This window comes from Cyrtonyx montezumae, unplaced genomic scaffold (genome assembly GCF_038088225.1).
Source record: "Cyrtonyx montezumae isolate F1298 unplaced genomic scaffold, pur_monq_1.0 scaffold_3, whole genome shotgun sequence".
Taxonomy (NCBI): domain Eukaryota; kingdom Metazoa; phylum Chordata; class Aves; order Galliformes; family Odontophoridae; genus Cyrtonyx; species Cyrtonyx montezumae.
This window is the reverse complement of record NW_027072034.1, coordinates 31,494,570-31,507,344: the sequence shown is the minus strand read 5'-3', so window position 1 is coordinate 31,507,344 and position 12,775 is coordinate 31,494,570. Positions and strand designations below refer to the sequence as shown.

General features: G+C 37.0%; 1 protein-coding gene across 2 annotated transcripts in view; it reads left to right on the top strand.

Moving 5' to 3' along the window:
- The window catches only part of NCK2 (NCK adaptor protein 2), an 81,533-nt gene that overhangs the window by 31,078 nt on the left and 37,680 nt on the right, over window positions 1-12,775 (top strand). For both annotated transcript variants that reach the window (XM_065741110.1, XM_065741111.1), the window contains exon 2: window positions 118-189. The gene's annotated coding sequence lies outside the window, so the exon portion shown is untranslated. The remainder of the gene's footprint in view (window positions 1-117; window positions 190-12,775) is intronic.

Here is a 12,775-nt window from a genome sequence, read left to right as displayed (position 1 = left end):
CTGAAGTCATTCTGCCTTCTCTTCATAATCTCTTAAGAGATTTAGTAGAATGAGAACCAAATTGTCTGAAGATCTAACTTCAGTGCTAAGACTAAAATGTGTTGTTTGTTGTTTCAGATAGTTGTGTACGTATCTTTGTTGGAGACTCCTGCCTTTCACTGCCTGGATCCTTTTAACAGCGTGCCAAAGGTGAGTGATTCAGGCCTTACTTTTGTATCTAAAGATAAGAAGTCAACTGGATATATTGCTAGGTTGTGCTTTCATGTGGTGTGATACCTGTAGTTTTCTTTAAACTGCTGTATTGTTTATTAAGTAACAGATCTTTTTTCTTTCTGTGATCTGAGACAAACCTGTTGTAGCTCTTGCTTGAAAAAGAAGAAAGATAGGATCAAGTTATTAATTAACTGCTAGATACTGCTACAGCTGTTTTTTGGCTCTTCTGTTTGCTACCTACTACTATGGCTTAGGAGACTTATCCTAGAGAATATATAAATGAAATGTATTGGTATGGAAGGAAAGGAGGCCTAGTAGTAATTCATAGGCTTCAGTTTAGCTGCCTCAGTGTTATTCTTTGATTTCTAAAAACTGAGTAATAATTTGAGTGAAATAAAAGAAGGCATGTATATTTGTGGTGATTTCTTCTTTGTTTTATTTTTGTTTGGTTTTGTTTTTATTTTCTCTAAGTGTAGATCAGAATTGAATTCAGTATATATGTAGAGTAACTTACCAAGCCATTTCTGAAGACTGAATTAATGTTATGGAGCTGATGTTTTCTATTTTGTGGTAGATTTGCTCACATAGTTAGTAGGTGTACTTTGTTGTCTTTTTTTAGTCACTTTTAATGAAATGAAAACTCATTACAACTATTCAAAAAGGAAAAAAAAAAAAGGAAAAAAGCTGAATAAACTTTTAGCATGGTACTGATTGCAGCACAGGCAAGAGAACTTTACCAGACAGATTTACTATTTCTTACTCAGGTGCGTTGTTTACAAATTAAAATAAAATTGCCTTCTTCAGAATGAAGTTATGATGGCTAATTACTGACATTTTTTTAGTCCTTAGGTGATAAGCAATGCATCAAGACCTCATGTGTCTTGGTTTTGCTGCAAGTTCTTTTAATGGTTGTTCAGTGAAGTGTTATCAGACATTAAACAAATTACATCTAATGTCAATAAAATGCAGATTAATCAGTTAGAATTACAAGTGCAATCCAGTCTTAAATTTATCACTTATGTTATTGGAAATGCTTTTGGAAATGATTGGGTTTCCTTCAAGGTAAAAGAAAACTGTGGAATACTTTAAGATGGGTTGACTTTTGCACTACATTTTCAGATTAATTTATTTCTATCCATTACATTCAGAAATGCTTTTATAACTCTGGCCTTCCCAACAGATCAGAATGTGTAGCCTTGAAGATTCTGTAATTATTTTTGAACAACAGTGAGAAGTCTTTTGTAATAAATTTTAAAGAGTAGAGTGGTTGGTTTGTTGCTTTTTTGTTGTTATTGTTGTTGGATGTAGGTAGCAGATGAAGTAAAAAGGCTCTTGAAATGGCCATTGTTGTAAATAGAAGACAAATACACAATCCCCAAAGCCATAATGATTCAACTAACTAAAATCTTAATAACAGTAAAATGATTATAACTTTTCTACTGAAATGTCTGCTCAAATAAGCTTGTTAACTGTGGCCCATGTCTTGTATTTGTTTCAAATATGTAATATAAAACTATTGTCTTTTTCTTGGACTCTTTCATCATAGCTTTCACTCAGATTTTCTATAAAAAATTAATAAAACAAAAACCTCATCACTTTACTTAGAGAAATATGTTTCTGGAGTCTGAGTTTTAGCGTACTCTTAATTCAAGCTATTTCTGAGTCAAAGATATTTTTCTTCTCCCCTTAAAATAAAAACATAAAACAAACCAAAAACACCAGAAACACCCCAAACAAACATTTTTATTGCAGATAAGGTTTTATATAGTTCCCAAACAGACAATAGCTTGCTACAACGAAAAGAAAAAGAGCCTTTTCTGTCTTTGGATATCATAATTGCTTGACCTACCCTTCTGAGTGTAGGTGTACAGAATACTTGCTCTGTCCAGTCAGGCAACACTTTTATTTCAGTAAGAAAATTAAATCTCATTTCTGTTTTATATTTAACATCTCTGTCCTTTGTATGTGCATGCATAGCATTGTTCATGTTTCTGATGGACTATATTCAGTTCAGTAAAATTGATTGTTGAGAACATGGAGCATTCTAATGCCATTCCAAAAAGGAAATTAATGCATGTGTGTAGCTTCAGTGAAACTTGTATTTGAAATGCTTCATTGAATCAGAACGTAGTAAATATTTTGCTCTTTTAAAAGCAAAGGCTGTTGGTAAATGTTCACAAATTACCCTGAAAATGTTCTTTATATCTCAGCAAACTGCAGGCAGTAATGGATTCTCACAGGATTTTGTCGAATCTGATAACTGGCACAATTTGTATGTGTTAAATGGTCATCTTTTAATAACTGCACTCTAGCTGCTTTCAGTTGTTTGTTTCTTTGTTTTTTTTAAAAAAAAGAGAACTGCTTGGAAACGCACTTTTGTTGTTTTTAAAACTTTGTCATTTCTGTAGTTACATTAGTATGAAATTAGAAAGCACAATATTCTGGCAATTTATTCCAGTCATTCAGTTGCTGAAAACTTGAAACTATCCTAAAAGCATTTAAGTGTTATAGAATATGATATTTAATATTATTCTGTGATTTTTGAACTTGTTACTCATTCACTTACAGTTTCTTTGTTAAAAATAAAAATAAATGCTTCTTGTATTTCACTTTAAAACACTTTGAAAAGTGGTTGCACTATTTATATGTACCTTTTGGCGGTAATGTTTAGATAATTTGCTTTGGGAAATATTCTTTACTATGGTTTTTTTTTGTGAATAAAGCTTGCCTTCATGTACCTTGCTGCAGTGTAATATTTGGGTATGCAGGGGTACATCCGTACATAGAAGGCAGAGAGTCTGAAGAAAATAGAGGTAAGCAGATGAAGCTCAGTTATCACAGTCTTTTCGTGCTCAGTAGATTTGCCAAACTGAGATCAGATGTCAGTGGTTACAGCATTAGGACACTTGGTGGGGAGCTTAGTCTGGAAAGGCATTCAGGCACCTGCTGTGCAAGTGCGCGTGTGGCAAGGCAGGGGACTCACTGGTGGCTTCTCTAAGAGCAGACATCTTCATTTGAATAGGTAGAAGCACCACACTGATTTCAACCTGATACAACTGTCTGCAGTGCTGTATCAAAGTACTTCTTGGTGCTTTTTGTGGCTCAGCATGTTTGCAGTTGTTAATGGATTTCTGAGGAGCTGAAAACCAAAGGGAATAGTTCCTGTTCTTAATGTACCTTATGAGGTGATTTCATGGGAAGTTTTTGTTCTGATAGTAATTAGATGAATGAAAGGTATGGACCGAGTAGATTTCTACATTCCTTTTCCCAAGAAAAATAATAATGGATTTGTGTCAATTATCACAGATGTCAAAAATGATGATTCTAAGCCTCTAAGTAAAGCTGTCAGCTATGGATTTTATAGAACTCTGCCGATTATCTTGTACTGCTGATAGAGTACTTTCTAAATGGTGGTAGTGAATATTAGGGAAGGAATGCTTTCCCTTGTGATCTCCTGTCCACATCACCAGTAATATACCCCCTGAATATTCTCTAGATGAAAACACAAATATGCTTTTCTTTATTAATAATATCAAAATAGACTACAAATCATTTGTCTGTATTTTCCCCCCTCCATTTTTCCTGGCTGCAGCTTAGGTTTGGTTTGTAGGTAGCAGCAGTACCTGGTGCAACCCACCAACGGCATTTGTGGCTCACTGTAACTGCTATCCATGTGATTTCTGTGCCACAGAGAAAACTACCCAGCTTTCATCAGTATGTGTACATTCAGCTTAGTGAAAACAAAAAGATGACAGCATCTTCCCTGGTGGAAGTTGTTTGGTAGTCTGTATGCACTTCAGCTGTCTTTTCATCCAACGTGTCAGTTTTCTGAGCCAAAAAAGGCTTTGCCTGCTGAAAAGGATCTAGAGTATTACTTATCTACAGCATTACTTAGCTCAAGAGTATCGCTATGAATTAAAAGGTATATTGTTAATATGTATGATAATATATGTATAAATAAGCTAACATTAAGCTTGTGCCTCTTTGTTTATGAACCAGTAACAAAATACTCGTTTCTTGACCAGCACTGAATGGGATGCCATTAAACTAGCTGAACCCATATTTCTTGGGTTACTAAATGAACATATCCCTGCATTGAGCCCAAGTCAGTTAGAAGACTAAAGTATACACTGCTTTTCTGAGGGACAGCTGATGTGGCTTAGAATATGATCTTGAGAATAGATAGTTCATGAAGTTAATGTACATTAATGGAAGAGTATCCTGACGTGCTGAAAACCTTCATTAGATAAGTGTTGCATATGGAGGCGTGTAACCAGGAGAGTCAGCTGGAGAACTTAGGATGTGTGGATTCTAAGCAACCCCTGTGCCAGCACACTGTGCAGTGTGATAAGGCTCTATCAGCAGAGGGGTGGTTTAATAATCCACTGCCCTCCTGGAGGAGGAAATAGATTAGCCAGGCAGCCAAGGCTGGTGTTACCAAGCACTCCAAGATCTAGCTACCCTAATAGCTTTGTCCTGCCCCAGGAAGTAGCTGCTGTTATCTTCTGCTTGCAAACTTTTCCTGAAGATGCCCTCCCCTCAGCTATGTGAGGGATGCCAGGCTCATTTCACAGCTCTGCACTTTGGGGGCTTGACTTTGGGCTTCACAGTACGAGGAGCGTAGGCCAGCATTGGCATTGGTCCTGGTTATAAAATCAGTTGCAGATTTGTTTCTCTTATTTCAGAATTGCTGGAAGACAATTCTTCTGCTTTGGAGGTTGTGCAGGAACTTTAAACTATTCATTGTTTGTGTTAGAACCAGGGTGTAAGTTAGAAGAATGCAGCTAAAACTGTAAATGCTCATGTTTTCAGTAGTGCTCTTAACGTATTCTGTATCAAAATATCATTTGAATATTAAAATTATGTTATATTAAATGCATTACAATATTAAAAAACACTTCTAGTTGCTAAATGGCTCTTTTTGATGAATGGGAAGAAGCTGTATTTGCAATTTGTGATCCTTTTTGTGTTGAAGAGGCTTTCTTGGTAACTGCTAAAATTGGTAGATTTTACAAAACAAAATGTTTAAAAATTACTGCCATAAATTTGCCATGGAATTCTGTTTCTCATAACTTGCTTAATTAATCTTGGATTACAGCTATTGCTGGCACTGTGGTGACAAAGCCTGAATTGTGCTAAGCAGAGAGGACTGAGGAAAATGAGCTTGTCCTGTTGTGTATTTTTTTTTAAGCCTGTAATATGAGGCATAAAATTCCACACATACAGAAGTAAACCTTTTAAATTAGTTTTTTTTCTCTCTGACTTAAGTTTGTGAGTTTCATTTTAAGACATCATAGCTCCTTGCAGTGCCTTGGTTTTACACTCCTTTCCTTTGTGCTCTTTCTCACCACGCTCTTTTGTTCAGGGTTCCCCTGCAGCTCTCATTTTATCTGTACTTTATTTGGAGGCTGTTTCCTACATCATCTACTCTTAGTTGTTCCCTGTAATAGAGCCTATGTTCAACAGAACATTTGATACCTGTTCCCCTACCCTTCTTTTTCCCCTTGTTTGTTTTACTTATCCTGCTCTTGCTTTTGGATGCAACAGCTGCATGCTTGGTCCTCCCAGCACGCCTGTTAATGCTGTCTTTCTGAATTGCAGTTTTTTTTTCCTGTGCTAAACTTTACATCCCTTCTTAGTACTTCATTTCCCTCTTGCCACTTGTTCCACATCTTCACACTAACTTAGAAAAAATTTACCTATAGCCTGGTATTATTTTTTGGTGGGAAATACTGAAATCTTACCTGTCACGTTCCTACATGCAAGCTGAGCATTTTCTGCTGGTGCCTGTGGCTGCAGGATGTGATGTCAGAGATCCTTTGCCTGAAGCAACCGGTAGCTGGGGGATCTCCAGTTTTCCAAGAGTCTGGTTTGGAATTCTCTATATTGCAAAAGAGTCATTAATCTTTTTGTCTGTTGGTGCTTAAGAATATCCCCTGATAAGTTGTTGTTTCCTACTATTAGTTCTCTAGTTATCATGTACCATCCCCAAAAATGCTGCTAAGATGTAGGTTAGACCATCTTTACCTTTGATTCCTGAATTTGTCTTTCAGGATTAAACAGGTAGAGCAGGTATTGGTTTTCATCTCTTAATTCTCCCTAAAGACTATTGAATGGCATTTGATACCAGCTCTGATTTTATGTAAGATTTGGGAAGATCTATTCCATCATGGCTGGAGAATACTGCGTTATAATGATAAAAATGGGTCATTTTTTTAGGGTAAAGCATTTATCTCGAAACAGAAAGTTGTGTAAGATTTACTCAAATGTTTTCACTAAAACAAGTCTTTTATTTGTACTTGTGTGTATGTAAATATGTATAATATACTTATTTATATTTTATATGTACATATATTTATAAAACTGTTTTTCTTAAACAACTTTGTAAGCAAGGTTTTGACAGTAGGGCTCTTTAGATCTTGAACCTTACCATCAGAGGAGTAATAACAGCTTATGTTCCCCAATACTCACTTATGCTCCATGCAGTCTTTGGATACACAGCTCCTCTGAGATACTTTCTGAAATTTAGGGAAATCTGGAGAGTTATGCCCTTTTCCCATGTATTACCTTCACTATGTGGCCAAAATGGCAGGGGAGGTGGTGGTGTCGTCACATATGTGTGGTGGGCTTATGTCTGCTTGTGTGAGGAACAGCTGCTGCCATTGCTAGGGGGAAAAAAAGTGGAAGCAGAGCTGTGAGTGGGTCACTGCAACCTGCTCTCTGGCTGTGGTTTAGGGGAAGTAGAGGAAGAGGATGGCATGAAGCAGGGTACAGTTCAGATTCTGGTCTGTAAGTGCTGGTTGGGCATCTCTGCCTCCTGAGTCTTCACTCATTCTGTGCAGTCCTTAGAAAATAAGACTGCAAACACAGAAGGCAGCATTTGATGCAGTGCACAAGACTGCTTGCCATTCTGGAACTAAAACTTGCTTTCAGAGTTGAGAGCTTTTGAACCTAAATGGTTCTCCACAGTGGAGAAGCAGGAATATGGCATCAGTTAGCACTCGAGTTCAAGAACTGTTCCTTAGAGCTTAATTTTCAACAAGGAGTACAAGAACAAAGAAACTAAAAATGCATGGCATTAGTCATTTGAAGTATTTACAGTCTCTGAGACCCAGGAAAGGGTAACTTAATTTCCTGTTCATTCATCAGTTCACCCAGAGATATGGTGGGTACCCCATCCCTGGAGACTTCAAGGTGAAGCTGGATATCAGGCCCTGGGCATCGTGATCGAGCTGTGCATGTCTCTGCTCAATGCAGGGGAGTTGGAACAGATGACAATTAAAGATCCCTTCCAGCACTAAGAGATTCCACAATTCTAAGTGGACAAGAGACACTTATATCTTCTTTCCACCCACCTTTCTGTTCCATCACCTTGGGATAATTTGTGAATTGTTAGATATTTCAAAGTATAAACTTCAGGCACTTATATTTATGTGAACTAGGGGATTACTTCTTGCCACTCCTTTCAGCCACTTATTCACAGTTCTAGTGTTAGCATATGAATTTTCTTCAAAAGCTAATCAGTGTGGCCCAGTGCAAATTTCATAACACTCCTGACTTCTCTTATAAGATCTAATGCAGATAATGAAGAAATGGTCTACTTTTGTTTTAATATTCCTTAAAACAGAGCTGTGGTGTTTTGTTCTTGAATTTTTAATGCTAGCAATACTAAGGTACTATTAGAGGCTGTGAAGCACTGAATATTTTGTGTCTCCCAGCTTAAATTGTATATGAAACAATAGTCACTTTTATATTGGTACCAAGCTTCAGCAAATTATTTGTATTCATACAGAAGGACTAAAGTTTGTAGCTAAACTTCCAAATTTCAGACCTGTGTGATTTTGAACTTGTTTTTCTTTCATTTAATTTTGATTATAGTACAGATACTAATTCCCACAGTCTCTCCTCATAGTTGGGAATTATGTGGCTCTACTATTTCTCTTTCACATTTGTTGATGGATTTTATTGTTATCTAATGGGAGGAAAGAAGAAAATGTGTCTATGAGTGAGGATAGAACATCTCATCAGTGTGAGAGTCTGTAACATTTTCAGATGAGAGAGAAAGTGATGCAGCAGCCAAAGCCAAATGTTTAATTTTGAACTGATTTGCTTATTGCAGACAGATATTGTTGAGAAAAGTGGTCTGGGGAGAAATTTCTGGCAGAAGATTAAACAGTAGAAGAGAATTTAGGGAAAAAGATGACTTTTGCTGAAGCACTGGAGTTGACAAGTAGGAATAAAGGGCAGTGAGAGTCCAGCATTGCCAGGCAGTCTTGATCTCTACTGAATATGTTTTTTTATCTGAAAAAAGAAAAAAAAAAAGTCTTCTAATTCTTCTAGTTGTTTTTTCTTGGTTTTGGGTAACAGTTTCTATGGGAAAAGTCAGGTTTACTTTCTGGAGCAGCAGCTCTAGTACAGTGGAAAATCATGTTAGGGCTAACAACTGTGCAGCACTTCCTTGTTTGCCATATCTGGGTAAGCAGTGTTATAGCAACTGAACAGCAAGGTAAGAGTTCAGAATAATGTACATATCCTTAGTGTGCTTATGTAAATCCATGTTCTATGGAGCATGCTTTGCAGAAACACTTAAAAAAATAAATTAGGAAAAAAATATCCTTGTTCTCTGTGCCATTCTTCAACACTTTCCTTTTGGTGTAGGCACGTACTCCTCCCCTTTGGGGAATTAGCAGACTTCCTGCTGTAATCATGTGGTAGAGCATTCACAAGAACTACTTTTTTTTCTGAAAGGAACTCGCTCAAGCTGGAGGAAAATACTTAAGAAATATTTCATTAAAAGAAATGAACGCTGCCAACATTCCAGGCTAAAAGCTTGGTCTTAACTTAAATGATTTTGAAGATCGATAGGATAGATTGGCTAGAGGCCTGTTATACTGGGAAAGGTGAAGCTTTAGAGAGTTTCATCTGCGTTTGTGTTTTGGGAGTGTGAAGTGGAGATCCCAGTTTGATTCTGAGAAACTTGTTAGATCAAAGGGAAATAGATGATTTTAGGGGGAGACTTGGGTGACCCTTTCTTGCCTGGGCTTCTGCTTTTTAAACTGTGTAGCATTAGTGCAGCACTCATTGATTTCACCAGCAAGTGACTTGTGAGGCTGTTAAATATCAATAGAAGATGTGTCTTTGATTACACATGCAAGCACAGAGAAAAGAACGAAGATATCTTGTGTCTGGTGGTTATTTTTACCTGTAGCATTCAAAGACCCCGGTTTTGGAAAGAGGTTTTCTGTTGAAGAGGCTCTCCCCTAGATTTTAATAGGAGATTAATAGGTGTTAGGGTTACCCTGAGTTCAGGTAAACTTCTGCATGAAATTTTGTCCTAAGAGATTTTTAAATAGAGAAGTTTTGTTCCCCCTCACCTTTCTATGCATGTGCCTCTTTCAGTGTAGAATACAAATTCTGTTCCAGGTGACCTAGTAAATAATAATTCATAAATGTAAGAATTTATTTGGTGTTTGTAATAGCAGCAAATTGGAAAGTTCATAGGAACAGAGTCCAAACAGGGCCTTTAAAGTGCTTAGGTCTCTGTGAACTAGAAAGTTAAAAAATATATATGTATTTTTCAGAATTTCCTACTGTCAGGCAGTAAATTAAATTTGTAATGTGACAGATAAACTGCTGAAAAATGTCAGATGAACAGTGTCTAGAAAGAAACGTTGTCCTCTTTTTTTTTTTTTCCTTAAACAGCCTTGATTGGTGGGAATAAATGTGTTTTTGAACTCAACAAACATCTCTTCTTCTTTGTAGTTTAGAAAAATATATAAAAAAGAATATACGATTTTTCTGTTGGGGAACAGAAGGTCAACAGTTCGATTTTATTTTAGCACTTTATAGACAGTTTAAAGTGAAACCCCTGGAAAAGTAGGTAGCAGTGTTTCAAGGGATTAGCTGCAAAGTGTAGCAATCTACCGTGATTCTGAGCTTTGTCCTTCTATGTAAGATCAAGGTTATACCTCTTATATTTGAAGACTGCTCTTTGCTTATACAATGCATAAATGTACTACAAGCACTTCTAATAAAGTGCAATTCATACACACTGCTGAATGTTTGAGGTAGGGAAAGAGAAGGTACAATGAAAACAGATTATTCAAACACTTTTTGAATCCTTCATGAAATTCAGGAATGCCTCCTTTATGAAATTTCATGATGTTCACCATGTCATGAATGGCTGACTTTTAATTTCAAGGCAAGAAGGACAGCTTAAAGTGAGACCACCAATGAACGAGTAGCAGTAAGCTTGCTTTGTTATTACACAGTGTTTTCTCCATCTATCATAAAGATAATGTACCTAAATGTCAGCGTAGGGTGTTTGTCCTGTGATTTTGTTGTTGGATTCTCCTCACTCTGCTTTTGTAAGAGCCTGTTGGTCAGTGTAAAATAGTTTGCCATTTTGTCTTGTCTATACACTTCACAGGTGTTGTATTCTTTCAGAATTTTCCTGCCTTCTCTCTTGACTTTGGTTTTCTTACGTCTTCAAATGTATATGTAGGCTTAAGTCTAGTCTGCATGGAGGAATGGGGAGTCAACAGTCCAGGGGGACATCAGTAGTCATTGTGCCTCTTTGTGTTTCTGACTTAGAAACAGCCATGAAACAATGCTGACATCAGGCCATTCATCATTGCTGCTGTTTTAGAGGAGAGATGTGGTCTTGAATTTTTTCTTTCTTTCCCCTAGAAGTTTTCTTTAGTGCACCTGAGCTGGTTATTAGCTCAGCGTCTTCTCTAGAAGTGCTTATAAAATAATTCAGGAAGGGCTGCTGCTTTTTTTTTTTTCCTGTTTCTGTTGCTGTAGTTACCTAGGTGTGAGGCAGAGGTTGGGGTTCCGATTGGTTTACTCTGCGGCCAAAAAAGATCTCTCTTCCATACCCACCTTGTGCTATTTGCAGCTGAAAGATTGGAAGATGTCTTCCTTTGCAGGTTATTGGTTTCACCTTTGCTATCCAGAATGCGAAAAAATAATAATAAAATGTTACTGATGACAATGCATGCAAAACCAAGTGTGCAGGATCTCAACTAATCATGGAAAAAGTCACCACAGACCAGATCATCAGCAGTAACTGCATCTGTACAGAGTGTCTTGGGGGGTAGAGATGGCCCTGCAGCTCACTGTGTCTGGGCCTCACAGGAGGAGATGCAGGACTGGGCCCTGAAGACAGGTGGAGAGCAGAGGTGGTGGGTAGGAAATGATGCAAGCTGGCTACTTGCTGTTGGAAGTGCTTCATTGTCAGACATTGTGGTTGTTTTTGTGGTTTTGGTTTTTTTTTTCCTTTTGCAACAGACTGAAACCAGAGATAACTTAATCTCATTGTGTCTTCTGGTAAGTGTATAATATGAGTAACACAAGAAGATGCAATTATTTGTAGTCTTCAAGGTACAGAGAAATGCCTTCTTCCAAAAATGCTGTCTGTGTTGGATGAAGTACTTAATAAAGCCATCTAACTACAAAATTCTCTCAACGTTTGTCCTTCAGACAGTTACCAGTATTAGTTGTTAATCTTTGTCCTGATTTCCAAATGAATTAAAAATACAAGTACATACAAATTTCTGAAGGAAAAAAGAAGAGAAAATGCCAAGCTGAAATATGTTTTTTTGTTTGTTTGATCTGGGGTTTGCTTGTTTTAAATCCCTGAAGGTTGTCTTTGGGCAATTTCTTAATAGTAATCCTATGTGTAGGAAAGCACTTTAGACCAATTTTTGTCATAAACCCTTTGCACTTTCTTTTCCAGCATAGCTAAGACCTGTGAGAATGCTTTCTCCCTAACTTATTATTTTATTTTAAGCTGAGGTAAGTTTTAAGGCTCTGAACTAGTACTGCTAAACTTCAGCATGCATTAATATAATACCAGCTTGTTCCTGCAGAATATCAGCTTTTTATCCTTTGAAATTATAAATTTAAATCATCTGTCAGAAGCTAGAAATGAACACTGCCTTCTTGATAATAGGCATGCTGTTCCAGGAAGGGTATAGAAATATCAGTCTTTTTAAGTAAGACATCAAAAGATTTTTAAAAACTTAACTTCCTTAAACAGATGAGTACTTATCACGTAAATACAAAAGACAATGTGTTTTAAAGAGTATCACATTGGTTTTGCATTGTATCTTGAAGTGCTGCAGACCAGGACATTTTGGGTCACAACAGTACCACTAATTGGAGAAGAAAAAATCTGAAATTGCAAAGATGGTATGAAGGTTACAGCATGAAACTGAGTGAACATCATGTACAATTAGGGCATTATTGTATATATTAATAGGAGGCTAGAACTCAAGCGTGTGTTCATTGTTGCTGCAGCAGCCTGTCTTGTAACATTACGGAGGATTATTCTACCATTAGAGAGGATGTCAGCTGAAATAACGTTTTAATCTGCTGCTTTTTCAAATAAATGGTAGCCATGTTGTTCTTATCTAATAATACATTCTGGATACTTACTGTTGTGGAGGTACAGTGTCCTTTTCTTGTCAACACCAACTTTTGGCACCACGTTCCTCAAACTGCAAAGCAGCATTAGTCTGAGAAGTGGGTGACTGGCCTACAAGAACAGGCAGAGGAG